Source organism: Canis aureus, chromosome 30 (assembly GCF_053574225.1).
Source record: "Canis aureus isolate CA01 chromosome 30, VMU_Caureus_v.1.0, whole genome shotgun sequence".
NCBI classification, from domain to species: Eukaryota; Metazoa; Chordata; class Mammalia; order Carnivora; family Canidae; genus Canis; species Canis aureus.
Window position 1 is genome coordinate 3432516 of NC_135640.1, and position 14731 is coordinate 3447246.

Here is a 14731-nt window from a genome sequence, read left to right on the forward strand (position 1 = left end):
AATTCATACAATTGGACTCCGATAAAAAGAAATTTAAAAACCTAAAATAAATTCTTTCTAATATGATTGAGGAAAATGGCATGTAGGAGGAAAACCAGAAGCACAAAGAGAGAAGGAGAGATTTCACCCTCTGTAGCCTTCACAGGGAACTGGTGTCCTTTCCTAGCAGGGGCCCCCCGTCCGTAGGATGCTTCCTTCCCCTCTGTGCCCTTGTTGGAACCCAGCAGGCACATCTCCATGCCTTCAGCACGTCTGCAGTCGTGGTTTATAGCGTCTTCCATGTATCCTATTGGGGATCACAGCGTGGTTTATGTAACCATCCGGCTGCTGTTTGACAACATTGGGGGGATTCTGACTTTTGTTGGTTTTGGGGTGTGTGTGTCTATCACATGCAGCTGTCACGTGCAGCTATCATATCCTCTGGCTGGGTAACCCAAAACCCGGAAATGGTTGGCACATCATTTCTGGTGCTGGCGCTGGGTGGCTAGCTGGGCTCTCCTGTCCACCCCGGGGCTCGCTCATGCAGTGTCTTTCTGCTGAAGAGTCAGCTGAGCTGGAAGGTCCGGCTCGGCCACATTCCCATGTCTGGCAGTGGGTCCTGCCGAGCGCCGGCTGCTTCTCTTCTCCCCAATGCCTCTCCAGCAGGGAGCCAGACATTCAGGACACCCTTGCGGGGAGCTCCTGAGGAACCGGCTGCCCATGGAGGGAGCCATGAGACTGCCTGTATGTGGGAGTCAGAGTGGGGATGGGGCTGGGGTTCCTTGTTCCCCTGTGCTAACTGGCCTTCAGGCCGAGCCCCATGCTCACCACCCCCTACTCACTCGGGCAAGGAGGGTGCGCTCCACACGTTGGTGTGAGAGATCCAGCACCATAAGGTGTTCACGCTGAGTCCACCTGGTGAGGGTGGTCCAGGTGCATGAGCTGCAAGTGTGGGACCCAGGAAATTTAACAAAAATCCCCTACCCCTGGACAAGCAGAGCAGGAGTGATTCCATTTTGTGCTACATCCGCCACCTCCCCTATGACCCCCAAATGACCTGCTTATGGCTTAAGGCGCTGCCCCACCTTAGTCATTCCACTGGGCACACCCTAATCGGAAATCTGCTCATAACAATGTAACAGTGCTTTGTGCCCGCCAAAACCCCGCAGCGATTCTGACCAAAGTAATAGACCAGCTCAAGTGGATACTATAGGGTAAGGTGTAATTCAATCGGCCACCTACATATGGACCGACATGACTCTGCAGATTTCTGCGTATCCCATGGTCCACTGACCCCTATAAAGCTGCCTCGCCTCTTAGTCTCAGGGTCCAAGTCCCTGCTGCAATGTGTCTGGTGCACTTGGACCAACTTTTGGTTGGTCCCAGTGGGGGCTCCAGCTTGTAAAGAAATCCTCGGGAGTTTGCATCGGTGTCGGCTCCTTGGTGGTTTCTTGGATTCGCAATCTTGGGGACAACACAAGGGCCTGCTGTCCTGATATCACTTCCATGGCCACGCTGACCACCTCGCAGGCCCTCTGTGCCCCAGGCACCCAGGCACAGGGATGCGGGGAGGGAGAAAGTGCCCCAGAATCCGGCCAGCCCCGGCCCCCTGGACAGAGGGAGCAGTGACCTCTCAGGTCACTTTGCACAGACCCTGGTGACCTGAGGCTCCCTGGCTGTCACACTCTCCCGCCCATTCTGGCCCACGGGGCACAGGCTGAGTCCCAGTAAAGTCTGTGAGGCCTGACCCTGGCATCCGGCCGCCCCTGGATGGCACGTGGGGACGTTAGCTGTGTGTGCCTAGCGGCACCCCTGTATGGGCTGGTTGGAGCCTCAGTGGTGCCCCCTCCTCCTCACTGTGGGTCTCTCCACGCCCCATGCTCAGAGTTCTGGGAGACACAGAAATGGGCTGGTTGTGCATTTTTGCACCACAACACTTTATTGACTTTCTACAGCAAACAGGCTCAGAGCAGAGGGTGCGTGCCTTCCCCTGGGGAAGGAGACCCTTCTGTCTTTAGGGGAGAGCAAGAATCACACGGAGTGGGGGGGCAAGTGCTGGAGTCCCCCACCTGGGAGCATGTGTGGACTCTGGTTGGAGGTGTGTGTCCTGAGGTTTCAGCCTGAGTGATGGTTCTGAGGACAGCCGAGCTGACCTGGAACTGCAGCTCATGGGCTCCTGTGCTGGATCCCTGCAGGGCAGCTGGACCCTGGCCTCGGGACCCTTGGGGCCCCAGCACCTGTAGGAGCCTGCCTCCTGGTGTGGGTGTGGGTGGGGTCCACCGGCCTACCCCTCCTCTCCCCACCCTGGGGTGTACCGGGATCCCCCGGTCTGCCCTAGGTCAGCGACCTGGATCTGTGGGTGCACGCCCAGTGCCCAGGAGGCCACATCCAATTGTGAGAAGCCTCACTCAGACCGGGGCCAGAATCCAGGGCTGGCCAGGGCCATGGGGGGCTGAATCCCATTAGTCTTTGTGTTGAGCCTGGTGGGGGCTCAAATCAACCCAACCCCCCAGAGCCTGGCGCCCAGTCAGCTCAGGTTCCTCTAAGTTAGGGGCTGGTGTCCTGTGCAGGGTGTGCCACGCTCCAGGAGGGACAGTGGGCGTGGCAGGGCACAGTGGGTCCTCTGCACCACTCACCTGCACACACCCTGTTGGGGCTCCCTGTCTTCCCTCCTCTCTGCCACCCCTGGGTACTCTATGGGACACCTGGGGTTCTGATGGGAGCAGGGTATCCATAGAACCCTGGGGAGGCTGAGCATGTCCCACAGGGGGCAGCTGCATCGGGTCCTTGCTCAGGGACGATGGTGTGGGGGTGGATGGTGTGGGGGCATGGGTATGATGGTGGTAGAGTGTGGGGGATGGTGTAGGGGGGATTGTGTTGGGGTATAGTGTGGGTGGGGATTGTGTGAGGCTGTGTGTGTGTGAGGGGGATGGTGTAGGGGTTATGCCATGGGGGATGATGATGTTAGGGGATGGTGTGGGTCTGGGAAATGGGATGGGGTGGGGGGGCTGGCAGACACACGGCAAACCCTTTATCTAAGATCCACAGGGGAAATCTACAAAAAAAGGTGACCCCAGTCTGGGGTTTGCTGTGACACTTACCCCTGGGGCCCGGTGTGGTCAGTGCAGGGCCCTGGCTGGACCGGGGGCAATATCTCGGGTCATCATACTATGTATGTTTACAAATTGCAAATTGTCTAAAATTAAATGCATAGAATTTAGAAATATATAAAGCACCGAGAGGGGGTGTCACCCTGACCCGTCCGACCCTCATCAGATCGATGTGTGTCCTCCTCCAGTCACAGCCATGCACCCTGCCCCCTTGTCCCCTTACCCCCACGGCCCTCACCCCTTTGGTTTTCAGCTCACATGGCATCCCCTGGAGGCCCCATCCTAGTGGCCTCCTCATCCCCGAGAGTCCAGGGGAGGGGGCACGGGGGTCATCTCCAGCACCTTACCATGCAGCCGTGTGTTGTTGGCTTCTGTTCTTCCCCCGGCCTCAGAGGCCCCGTGTTCCCTACCCAGAAACCCCTGGTGGTCCCCCGGAGCCTGATCCCCCCTGGCCCCTCAGCCTCACCCTACCCTGTAGTAGTATCAAAACATGATGTGACTGCTGAACGTCCTGTTGACGTCCAAGTCTACCTCCGTGATGTCCTAGGAGGAGACCAGGGACTCCTCTTTCATTTACTGTGGGAAAACCATGGAGGAGATGCAGGCATCAGGGACACAGACCCCGACATGTCACAAGCTGCCGTGCTGAGCAGGGAGCCCTGGGGCAACCATGCGAGTGTGTCCTGCAGAACCTCCTTCCTTCCTGTGGGAGGCTGGGGATGGCAGGAGTGCCCACCGTGCCCGTGGGACCTGTGTGAGGGCCTGTGCACAGCTGTTGTGGGCTGGGAGGTGACTGAGGGTCAGCCTGGGTGGGATGGCATAGGGGTTCAGCCCAGGTGGGAGGGGACATGGGGGTGTTGTGCCCAAGATTGCGAATCCGAGAAACCACTACAGAGCTGACACTGATGCAAACACACAAGGGTTGATTTCCAAACTCGAGCTTGCGTCCAAGTACACCCGACACAGCGGAGCAGGGACTTGGACCCCGAGGTGGTGTTTTGCTTTTAAGGGCTTGTCTCAGGGACCTCCAGAATGGCTGGAGCAATTCCTCAAGTTCTGTTTACATTTTGATATGGGGCCTTCAAGGGCATTGACCTCTGTTCTCATTCTAATAGACGCCTCCAGCCCTTGGCGTGGGCTCAGTTCTTATTCTAATGTGGGGCTTTCTAGGACATTAAGCTGTAAACTTTTGTTTTTTTCCTGTAACTGTAGGCATGTAAATTTCAGCTCTTCTTCATAGGGGCCTGGGATGGCTTGACATGTTCGAACACTGTACTTAAAGTGGAAAGGCCTTCATTTTCTCGGCCTACTTGAGTCCCATCCCATCCTATCTTGCTCCTTCCCCCTTCCCCAGAGCTCCTGAGAGAGCAATTGCAAATGACCACAGCGTGGCAGCCTGTGTTGGGGGACAGGCCCAGGGATTTGGGATCAGGAAGAGCTGGGGTGTGGTCATCCCGGCTGTGCAGTGGGATTCGATGCTGCAGACTCTTATTCCCTAAGGTTATCTTGACAACTGACTTTGTACATACAAAAGCTGTCCTTTATCTTTAAAAGTTGAAGAGCCAGTCAAAGCCTTTTTTCTCTGCCCATCTGATTGCTCAGTTTCCAATCTGAGATGTATTTCCTGTTAATAAGGATAATTTACTATCCGTGGTACTATGGTGAAAATATTCTGACACAAGTAATTCAGAGGGATGAGGGTTTCTCATCTCTTTCTTCACAGCTCAGTCACTCATCAGGAAATGCATCTTTATGGATTGATTTGGAAAGAACTGAGAGACATTATTACCAATGGTCCTATTATTATGTGAAGGATTCTTCCCTGAGATTCTTCCCCTGTTTCAACTGACACTGAAACACTGTGAACTCTTTGGAAGACAATGGTCAAGGAAATAAATGTTACGCATTACAAATTTTAAATGCCCTTGCAATATGGTGTCTATTATACTAGAAGTATTTTTATCTGATTTTTGCTATTTGTTATCCGTTCCTGCTTTTCAGGTTGAGGAGGAATTATACGTGTTCATAAGTGTTTTTCTTTCATTCTGATATGAACTTCTTACTTTGTTCCCATTGAAGGAAGTCTTTAAGAATAAGGCAAAAGTTAATTCAACTATTCTAAAAATGTCTTTACATTTGGAGCCTGATTCATTTAAGTCAATTTTCAAAATAAATCTTATTTATTAGGAAAAAAACAAAGATTTATAGGGAAATTGAGAAGATAGTACAGAGCATTCGCATGCACTTGCACTCAATTTCTCCAATTATTGATATCTTACATTAGTATGGTACAAATATTAGCTAATGAATCAATATTAAAATAGTCGCATTATCCAAAGACCATACTTTATTCAGATTTCCTTAGTTTTTGCTAAGTTTCCATCCCTCATATCACATTCCATTTGTCCTCCTGTTTTCTTAGGCTCCTCTGGATTGTGACATTCTTTCAGCCTTTCCTAGTTGTTGTTGCCCTGGAACACTTTGAGAAGTAGACTATTTTGTAAAATTTCCTTCAGTTGGGACATGTCTGTTGTTTATCTCATGATTGAAGTGTTTTTGCGGATTATATACAGAGATATACTGCCATTTTCATTATATCATATAAAGGATAGATACTATCAACATGATTTATCAGACTTGGTATCGATCTGATCATCTTGCTGAGGTAGTGTTTGTCATCTTTTCCCGTAGTTAAGTGATGATGATGATGATGATGATGATGATTCTTCTTCTTCTTCTTCTTTATTATTATTATTATTATTATTATATTATCATTGTTATTTTAAGTTTTTCATAATATATTCTGTAGGAAGAAGTTACTATGTGTATTCCACACATAAGAATGGGAAGTTATGCTCATCAACTTGAAGGTGGAATGTCTGCACAAATTGTTTGAAATTCTTCTACATGGGAGATTTCTCTTCTTGTGGGTTTTTTTTCTTTTTCAAAGATGTTATTTATTTATTTATTTGAGAGAGAGAGGAGAGAAAAACCATGAGTGACAGGGGCAGAGGGAGAGGGAGAAGCAGGTTCCCTGCTGAACCGCGAGCCTTCCTTGGGACCTGGATCATGATCTGACTTAAGGCAGAAGCTTAACTGACTGAGCCACCCAGGTGCCACTATTTCTTTCTTTCCCTCTTTCTTTCTTTTTTTTAAATAATATATTTACTTTTTATTGGTGTTCAATTTGACAACATATAGAATAACACTCAGTGCTCATCCCGTCAAGTGCTCCCCCTCAGTGCCCATCACCCATTCACACCGACCCCTGCCCTCCTCCCCTTCCATCACCCCTAGTTCGTTTCCCAGAGTAGGAGTCTTTATGTTCTGTCTCCCTTTCTGATATTTCCCACACATTTCTTCTCCCTTCCCCTATATTCCCTTTCACTATTATTTATATTCCCCAAGTGAATGAGAACATACAATGTTTGTCCTTCTCCGATTGACTTACTTCACTCAGCATAATACCTTCCAGTTACATCCACCTTGAAGCAAATGGTGGGTATCTGTCGTTTCTATTCGATGAGTAAGGCCCACCTTTTCTCTCCCTTGATCTTCTGAGTCTCCTATGATATGAATGTTATTGTTTTAATAAGTGGCTGAGTTCCCTAAATCTGCCTCTGTGGTCCCTAACTTTCCTTGTTTTTAAGGCTTCCACTTGGGATTGCATCTCAGTTATAGCATTTTTAACATTTGCCTGACTAAATTTTAGTTCTTCTATTTCTACTGTAAAGGATTCTCTAGTTTTCTTCTGTGCTTTTTCCAGCCCAGATGCTATCTTTATAATCATTGTTTTAAACTGTAGTTAGACATCATATATTTGTATTGATGGACTTCCTGGCTGTGAGTACTACCTCATGTTATTTTATGGAGGTGAATTTCTCGATCTCATTACTTTTTCCAGAAAAGAAAGAAGGAAGAAAAAGAAAAACCAAGAAAAACAATAACAACTGCCCTCCCCCCAAAAAACCACTAGATTATTTTGGCCTCCTTGTTAAAAGATTCTAAATTCCAAAATAACAAACAAAATTAAAGTTCCATGAAAGTAAAAATAAGAAATATATAAGGCCTCCAGCGGGTGGCGCTGTGCTGCTCCCTGAGACTTGGTGCTGTTTGGTGTGATGCAGGTAGGGACGCTGGGTCCTCTGGTTCTGGGGCTAAGCATCCCACCCCCCAGTCTGCAGGCCCTCCACAGAAGAGCCCCCAAGCGCATCTCTCAGAACCCTGCTTTCACTTTGCCCACGTCCGAACTGCTTTTGGTTTTGTTTTCTTATCTCAGACTGTTGTGCCCAAGATTGCGAATCCGAGAAAGCATGGAGAAGCCCACAACGATGCAAACACATGAGGGTTTATTTACAAGCTCGAGCTTCTGTCCAAGTATGCCTGACACATAGGAGCAGAGACTTGGACCCCGAAGTGGGTTTTTGCTTAGTTTTAAGGGCTGGTCTCGGGAACCTCCAGAAGGGCTAGAGCAATTCCTCAAGTTCTCTTTACATTTTGATATGGGGCCTTCAAGGGCATTGAGCTCTGTTCTCATTCTAATAGGGGCTTCCTGCCATTGGCCTGGACTCAGTTTTGATTCTATTGTGGGGCTTTCTAGGACATTAAACTGTAAACCGCAAAGGTTCCACACCTGGAAGGGGGACGTCACACTGTCCCCATATGCTGAAGATGCGGTACTGGAAACATGAAACCTTGGAGCCTCCACCAAAACCTGTTAGAACTAAGGAGTGAGTTCAGTAAAGTCACGGGACACAAACTGACCCTACAGAGCAGAGTAGCCTTGCTGTGTCCCGACAATGAGCACTCAGGAAGGAAATGAAGGACGTGACTTCATTCTTCTCAGGAGCATCAAGGAGAATAAATAATGAGACTGAACCAAAGGAGCACAAGACTTGTGCACTGAGCCATACCAGTCTCTGGGAGGCCTTCCTGGGCTCGTGGGGTGGGAGCCTCATCTTGTGAAAATGTCCGCATTTCCTGAAGCCACCTCAGTTTCAATGTCATTCCTATCAAAATCATGGTGGCAGATGTTAGAAATAGGAAAAGAAAAACCCATAAAATCCATCCGCCCCCACAAATGACCCCGGACAGCAAATCAGTACTGGAGGAGCAGGAGAGAGCGGGACGCAGCACTTCCCTATTTCAAACAATGTCACAGAGACACAGGATAAAGCATTGTGGTTCTTGGGCCCCCAACTGGCTCCGTTGGTTAAGCATCTAACTCCTGACCTCACCTCCGGTCCTGATCTCAGGAGTCGTGAGTTCTAGCTCTGGGCTGGGCCATGGATGAGGCGTGGAGCCTACTTAGGCAAACCAGTCCCACGGGGGGTGGTCCTGGCATAAGCTGAAGGAGCAAAACAGAGAGTCCAGAAGGAAATGTGCTCTGATACAACTGATTTTTTTAACTTAATTTAATTTAAACCAAATTAATTATGGCTAGTGTATTATACTTTCAGAGGAAAAATTCAGGGATTCACCAGTTGGAGATAACAGCAGTGCTCATGACATCACGTGCCCTCCTTCATGCCGGTCCCCTGTTAATCCCCCCGCCTCCAACGACCATCAGTTTGTTTCCTATCATTAAGAGTCTGTATTTCCTGCATCGGTTTTCATCTTATTTGTTGTTCCTTCCCTTCACAGTTGTTATATGCTTTGCTTCTTTAATTCCATCTATGAATGACACCACACGGTCATTCTCTTTCCTGACTGACTTATTTCATTTAACATGATCCCTCTAGTTCTATCCACATCATTGCAAATGGCAAGATTTCATTCTCTTTGATAGCTGAGTGCCATTCCTCTGTCTGTGACCATCATCTATCTCCCATCCTTTTTATCCAATATCTGCCACAGGGCACCGAGGCTCCTCCCACAGTGTGGCCACTGTGGACCCAGCTGCTGTGGACATTGGGGTGCAGGTGTCCTGGTCTCACTGCATCTGTACCTTTGAAGTGAGTTCAGGCTGTTCACCTGCTGGTCGCAGGGTGGCTCTATTTGTAACATCCTGAGGAGCCTCCACACTGTTTCCAGGGTGTCTGCACCAGCACGCAGTCTCGCCCACAGTGGAAGAGGGTTGAGTGAGTTTTGCGGGACATGGTAAAAGTCTGGTCCACATTTCATTTCGCGTCCTGTGGGCTCCAATTCCTTGTCCTTAAGTATTTCTGAGGAAGCCGGGTGTAGGGCTCCGTTTCAGTGAGATGTTTCCGAAGCTAACAGGCCACAGCTGGAGCCTGGAAGAAGGCAGGTGCCGTCCCTTGGAGTGCCCGCTGCCTCCTGCACAGCCTCCTGCAGCGCCTGAGCGTCCTGCAGGGGGCACCTGAGCCCAGGCCCAACCCAGCGGGCATGAATGTGCAGTAGGCCTCCTCTGCCTGCACTATCAGGAGCCAGCCTGTGCTGGGGAGGCCTGAGGAGGACGTGGGGACGTGTGCACCCTGATGAGCCACAGCCTCAGGAAATTGTGGGCTCGCATCCACACTGAAAGGAGCCCCTAGGCCTCCTCAGGACCCACGGGGAAGCTTCAGTAAGATGTGGGCCTGTATCCACGCTGACAGGAGCCCCTGGGCCACCTCAGGACATAAGTTGAGGTTTCTGGAAGATGGGGGCCGCATTCACGGTGACAGGAGCCCCGGCATCCTCAGAACCCTCGGTGACACTTCGGGAGGACGTTGTGTCACTTTGACACAACAGGATGCTGACTCCTTAGTACCCCCGGTGTTGACTTGGGGAAATATGGGATACGTCCATGCGGACAGAAGACCCCAGCCTTGTCAGGCCTGTGGTGAGGCCTAAGAAAAATGTGGGTGCTGCATCCACACTGACAGGAGTCTCCAGCCTTCTCAGAACCCACTGTGAAGGTTTGGGAAAATTATGGGCCACATCCATGCTGACAGGAACCCCAAGCCTCCTCAGGTCTTATGGTGAGGCTTGAGGAAAATGTGGGGCCACGTCAACCCTGACAGGAACCCCGTCCTCCTCAGGACCAGCACTTTGGCTTCAGGACATATGGGGCTGTGTCTATGCCGACAGGAGCCCACAGCCCCCTCAGGACCCGCGGTGAGTTTTCTGGGTGACGTGGGGCCATGTCCATGCTGACAGGAGCCCCCAGCTTCCTAAGGACCTGCTGTGAGGCTTCCAGAGGATGTGAGACATAGTCCACAGTGACAGGAGACCTGGCGTCCTCAGGACCCGCTGACTATGACTCAGGAACACGTTGGGCCATGTCCACACTCAAAGGAGCCCGGCTCGCTTGGACCCCCTGGAGGACTCTGGAGGCGCCGTTGGGGGCCACGTCCACATCAGAAGGGACTCCTCAGAACCACAGGGTAAGTGAATGGGTAGAATGAATGGTAGGGTCAGGGGAGGGGAGGCAGTTGGTGGTTAGGCTTAGGTTAGATGTTAGGTGTTTGTGATTAAGCTTATGGTTACGGATTACAGGTTAGGGTGAGGGATAAGGGTAAGGGTCAGTGGTTAGGAGTTAGGATGGGGGTTAAGGATTAGGGAACGGGGTTAGGGTTAGCAACAGGATTTAGAGTTAGGTTTAGGGTTTGGGCTTTAGGGATTAGGACAGGAGGTTTAGAGGTGGGGTTAAGGTTATGCTTACAGTTAGGGTTGGGCTTAGGTTTGCAGTTAGGGTTAGGGGTTAGGGTGTGAGTTAGGGTTAGGGGTAAGTGTTAGGGGTTAGAGTAAAAGTTAGGGCTAGGTTTAGGGATAGAGCGAGGGTTAGGTTTAGGATAGGGGTTAGGGCTAGGGTTAGGGTTAGTGTTAGGGATTAGTGTCAGGTCAGGGTCAGGTTACGGTTTTGGAAAAGGGTAAGAGACAGGTTTAGGGAGTGGTTTAGGAGTTAGTTTTAGGGTACAGGTTAGAGTGCTGTTTGGGGTATGAGGTAGGATTAGTATTAGAGGGTTAGGGTTAGGGTACAAGTTAAGGTTAGGAATAGGATTTGAGTACATTAAGTTAAGGTTAGGGTTAGAGGATAGGGTTAGATTTAAGATAGACGTCAAGGATAAGGGTTTAGAATAGATTTAGGAGTTAGGGTGAGGGTTGGCAGGAAGGTTCAGTGAATGTGTTTTGGTCTTGGGGTTTGTGTTTGGTTGTCGATTAGTGATGGGTCTTGTTTAAGGTTTAGGTTAACATTAAGATTAAGTGTAGGGTTAGGGTTATGTCTGTGTATGGTTAGAGTTTGGGTCTTGGCATGTGCCTGCACTGGGACTCCTACTATCTTGGGCAGTTTAGTTTTATGTACTCTATTTAGGTTTTGGGTTCAAAGATAGCCTGACTCCACCAAGCCAGTGACCTCCCCATAGAATCAAAATCCAGGCTTCTGCTGAGGTGAGAAAAGACATGGCAGGCTTCTCCCGAGCTGAGCTAAGGAGGGGATTTATGGCTCTAAAGACTCTTTCTTTGGATTTTTAGTTTCCTTTCGGATTTTATCTCTAGTGCGCACATGTTTTTTTAATTTTTTTATTTATTTATGATAGTCACAGAGAGAGAAAGAGAGAGAGGCAGAGACACAGGCAGAGGGAGAAGCAGGCTCCATGCACCGGCAGCCCGATGTGGGATTCGATACCGGGTCTCCAGGATCGCACCCTGGGCCAAAGGCAGGCGCCAAACCGCTGTGCTACCCAGGGATCCCTTTATCTCTAGTGCGCACATGTTTTATCAATACTACCAATTATTATTTTAAAGTTTTACTTCAATTCCTGTTTGTAAACACAGTATGATATATTTTCAGGTTTGCCACTTAGTGATTCAACCCTTGGATACAACACCTGGTACTGGTCACAGGTGCCCTCCACTGTCCCTATCCCCTGATTCCCCATCCCCCCACCTTCCTCTGATATTTATTAGTTTATTCTCTGTGGTTAAGAGTGGGTATCTTGGTTTGCTTCTCTCAGCTCCCTGCGCCCCTTTGCCAGTTTGTTTGGTTTCTTAAAATTCACATGTGAATGCAATTGTATGGTATTTGGTATCTATCTTTCTCTGACTGAGTTCATTTAGCATAAATCCTTTCCACTCCTTCCACGTCATTGTAAATGGCTTCATTTCATCCCTTCTGATGACCGAGTGATGTCACAGTGTGTATATTTACCACATTATCTCTGCCCATTCATCTGCCGATGGACATAGGCCTGTATCCACAGTTTGGCTGTTGTTGATAATGCTGCTACAAACACTGGGCTGCGTGTCCCTCCTCGAATCTTCTAAAGTACTTTTGTATCCTAGGGGTAAATACCCAACTCTGCTATTTTGGAATCGTATGTTAGCTCTATTTTTAACTTCTTTTTTTAAAAATTTTTTTATGAATGTCACAGAGAGAGAGGCAGAGACACAGGTAGAGGGAGAAGCAGGCTCCATGCAACAGGAGCCTGATGTGGGATTCGATCCCAGGTCTCCAGGATCACGCCCTGGGCCAAAGACAGGCACCAAACCACTGCACCACCCAGGGATCCACTTTTTTTTAACTTATCGAGGACCCTCCACACTGTTTTCCACAGTGGCTATCTGTTCGCATGCCCACCAGGAGTGTAAGGGGGCTACCCCTTCTCCATAGCCTCACCAACACCTGTTTTTTCTTGAGTTGTTAATTTTAGCCATTATGACAGCTCTCAGGTGACATATCCCTGTGGTTTTGATTTGCATTTCCCTAATGATGGGTGACACCTATTGTCTTTCCGTGTGTCTGGTGGCCTTCTGGCTGTCTTGTCAGAGACAAAGTCCATTCATTTTTCTGCCCATTTCCAGTTGCATGATTTGTTTTTAGGATCTTAAGATTTATATTTCCTTTATGTGTTTTGCATACTAACTCTTCATTGGAAGTGTTGTTTACCAATGTCTCCTTTCATTTTATATGTTGCCTTTTAGCTTTGGTTGTTTCCTTCACTTTGCGGAAGCTTTTCAATTTGATGAGGTCCCAATAGTATTTTTGCTTTTGTTCCCTCACCTCAGAGGAATATATAGAAATAAAATCCAGTGGCCAATGTCAAAGACGTTGCTGCCTATCTTTTCTTCTTTGATTGGTTTCAGGTCTCACATTTAGGTCTTTCATCCATTTTGAATTTATTTTTTATATATATGGTGTAAGAAAGTGGTCCCGTTTCATTCTTCTGCATGTGGCTGCCTGGTTTTCCCAACACCATTTGTTCTTATCCTGGGGTCAAGGTTAGGGTTTGTTGAAGAGACTGTCTTTGTGCCATTGGATATTCCTTCCTGCCTTGTTGTCGATTAATGGATCAGAGTTACAGGTTTGTATCTTGTTTCGGCTTTCCATTCTATTCTATTGATCTAAGCGTCTCCTGTTGGGAGATTCTTGATTGCTGATTCAATTTCTCTGCCTGTTATCTGTGTGTTCAAGTTTCTTATTTCTTCCTTTATCATTTTTGCTATGTTATATATTTCCAGGAATTGATCTATTTCTTCCAGGTTCTAGGTTGCTGGCATATATATTTTCTTAATGTTCTCTTATAATCATTTGTATTTCTCTAGTGTTGGATGTTATTTCTCTTTTCTCAGATGTGATTTTTTTGGGTCCTTTCTCATCTTTTCATCTTTTTTCTTGTTTAAAGATTTTATTTATGTATTCATGAGAGACACAGAGAGGCAGAGGTATAGGCAGAGGGAAAATGAGGCTCCATGTGGGGAGCCTGATATGGGACTTGATCCCCCAGGACCCCGGGATCATGACCTGAGCCAAAGCAGATGCTCAACCATTGAGGCTCCCAGATGCCTTGCTGATTCAATTCCTTTGCTAGTTATGGGTCTGTTCACATTATCTATTTCTTCCTATTTCAGTTCAGCTCGTTTGCACATTTCTAGGGATTTGTCCATTTCTTCCAGGTCTCCCAGTTTGTTAGCGTATAATCTTTTGTAGTATTCCTTTATAATTGTCTTATTTTTCTGGTGTTGATTGTGATCTCTCTTCTCTCATTTGTGATTTTATTTATTTAGGTCTTTTCTCGTTGGTAAGGCTGGCTAGGGCTTGATCCATTTTAGTAATTATTTTAAAGAACCAGCACTTAGTTTTGTTATTCCATTCTACTGTTTTGTTGTTTCTGTATTGTATATTTCTGCTCTCATCTTTATTTTTTCCCTTCTTCTGTAGGCTTTAGACTTTGTTTGCTATTTCTTTTTCAGCTCCTTTAGGTGTAGGGTTAGGATGTATATTGGAGACTACTTTTTTCCTGAGGTAGGCCTGTATTGCTATGTACATCCCTCTTAGGACTGCTTTTGCTACATCCCAGAGGTTTGGAGAAACATGTTTTCATTTTCATTTGTTTTAAATTTCCTCTTTAATTTCCTGGTTGCTCCATTCATTCTCTAGTAGGATGATCTTAAACTCAACATATTTTTGGTCTGTCCAAATTTTTTCTTACTGTCGACTTCCAGTTTCATAGCGCCGTGGTCCGAAAAAGTACATGGTGTGATATCAACTTTCTTGTACCTGTTGTACCTGTTGAGGGCTGATTTGTGGGCCCTGATATGATCTGTTCTGGAGAATGTCCCATGTGCACTTGGAAGGAATGTGTATTCTGCTTTCAGATCTAATTTTGTGACTATATCTGTTGACTCCCTGTGGTCCAGTGTGTCAAGGCTATAGTTCCCTAGTTGATTTTCTGCTAGACAATCGGTACATTGCCATAAGT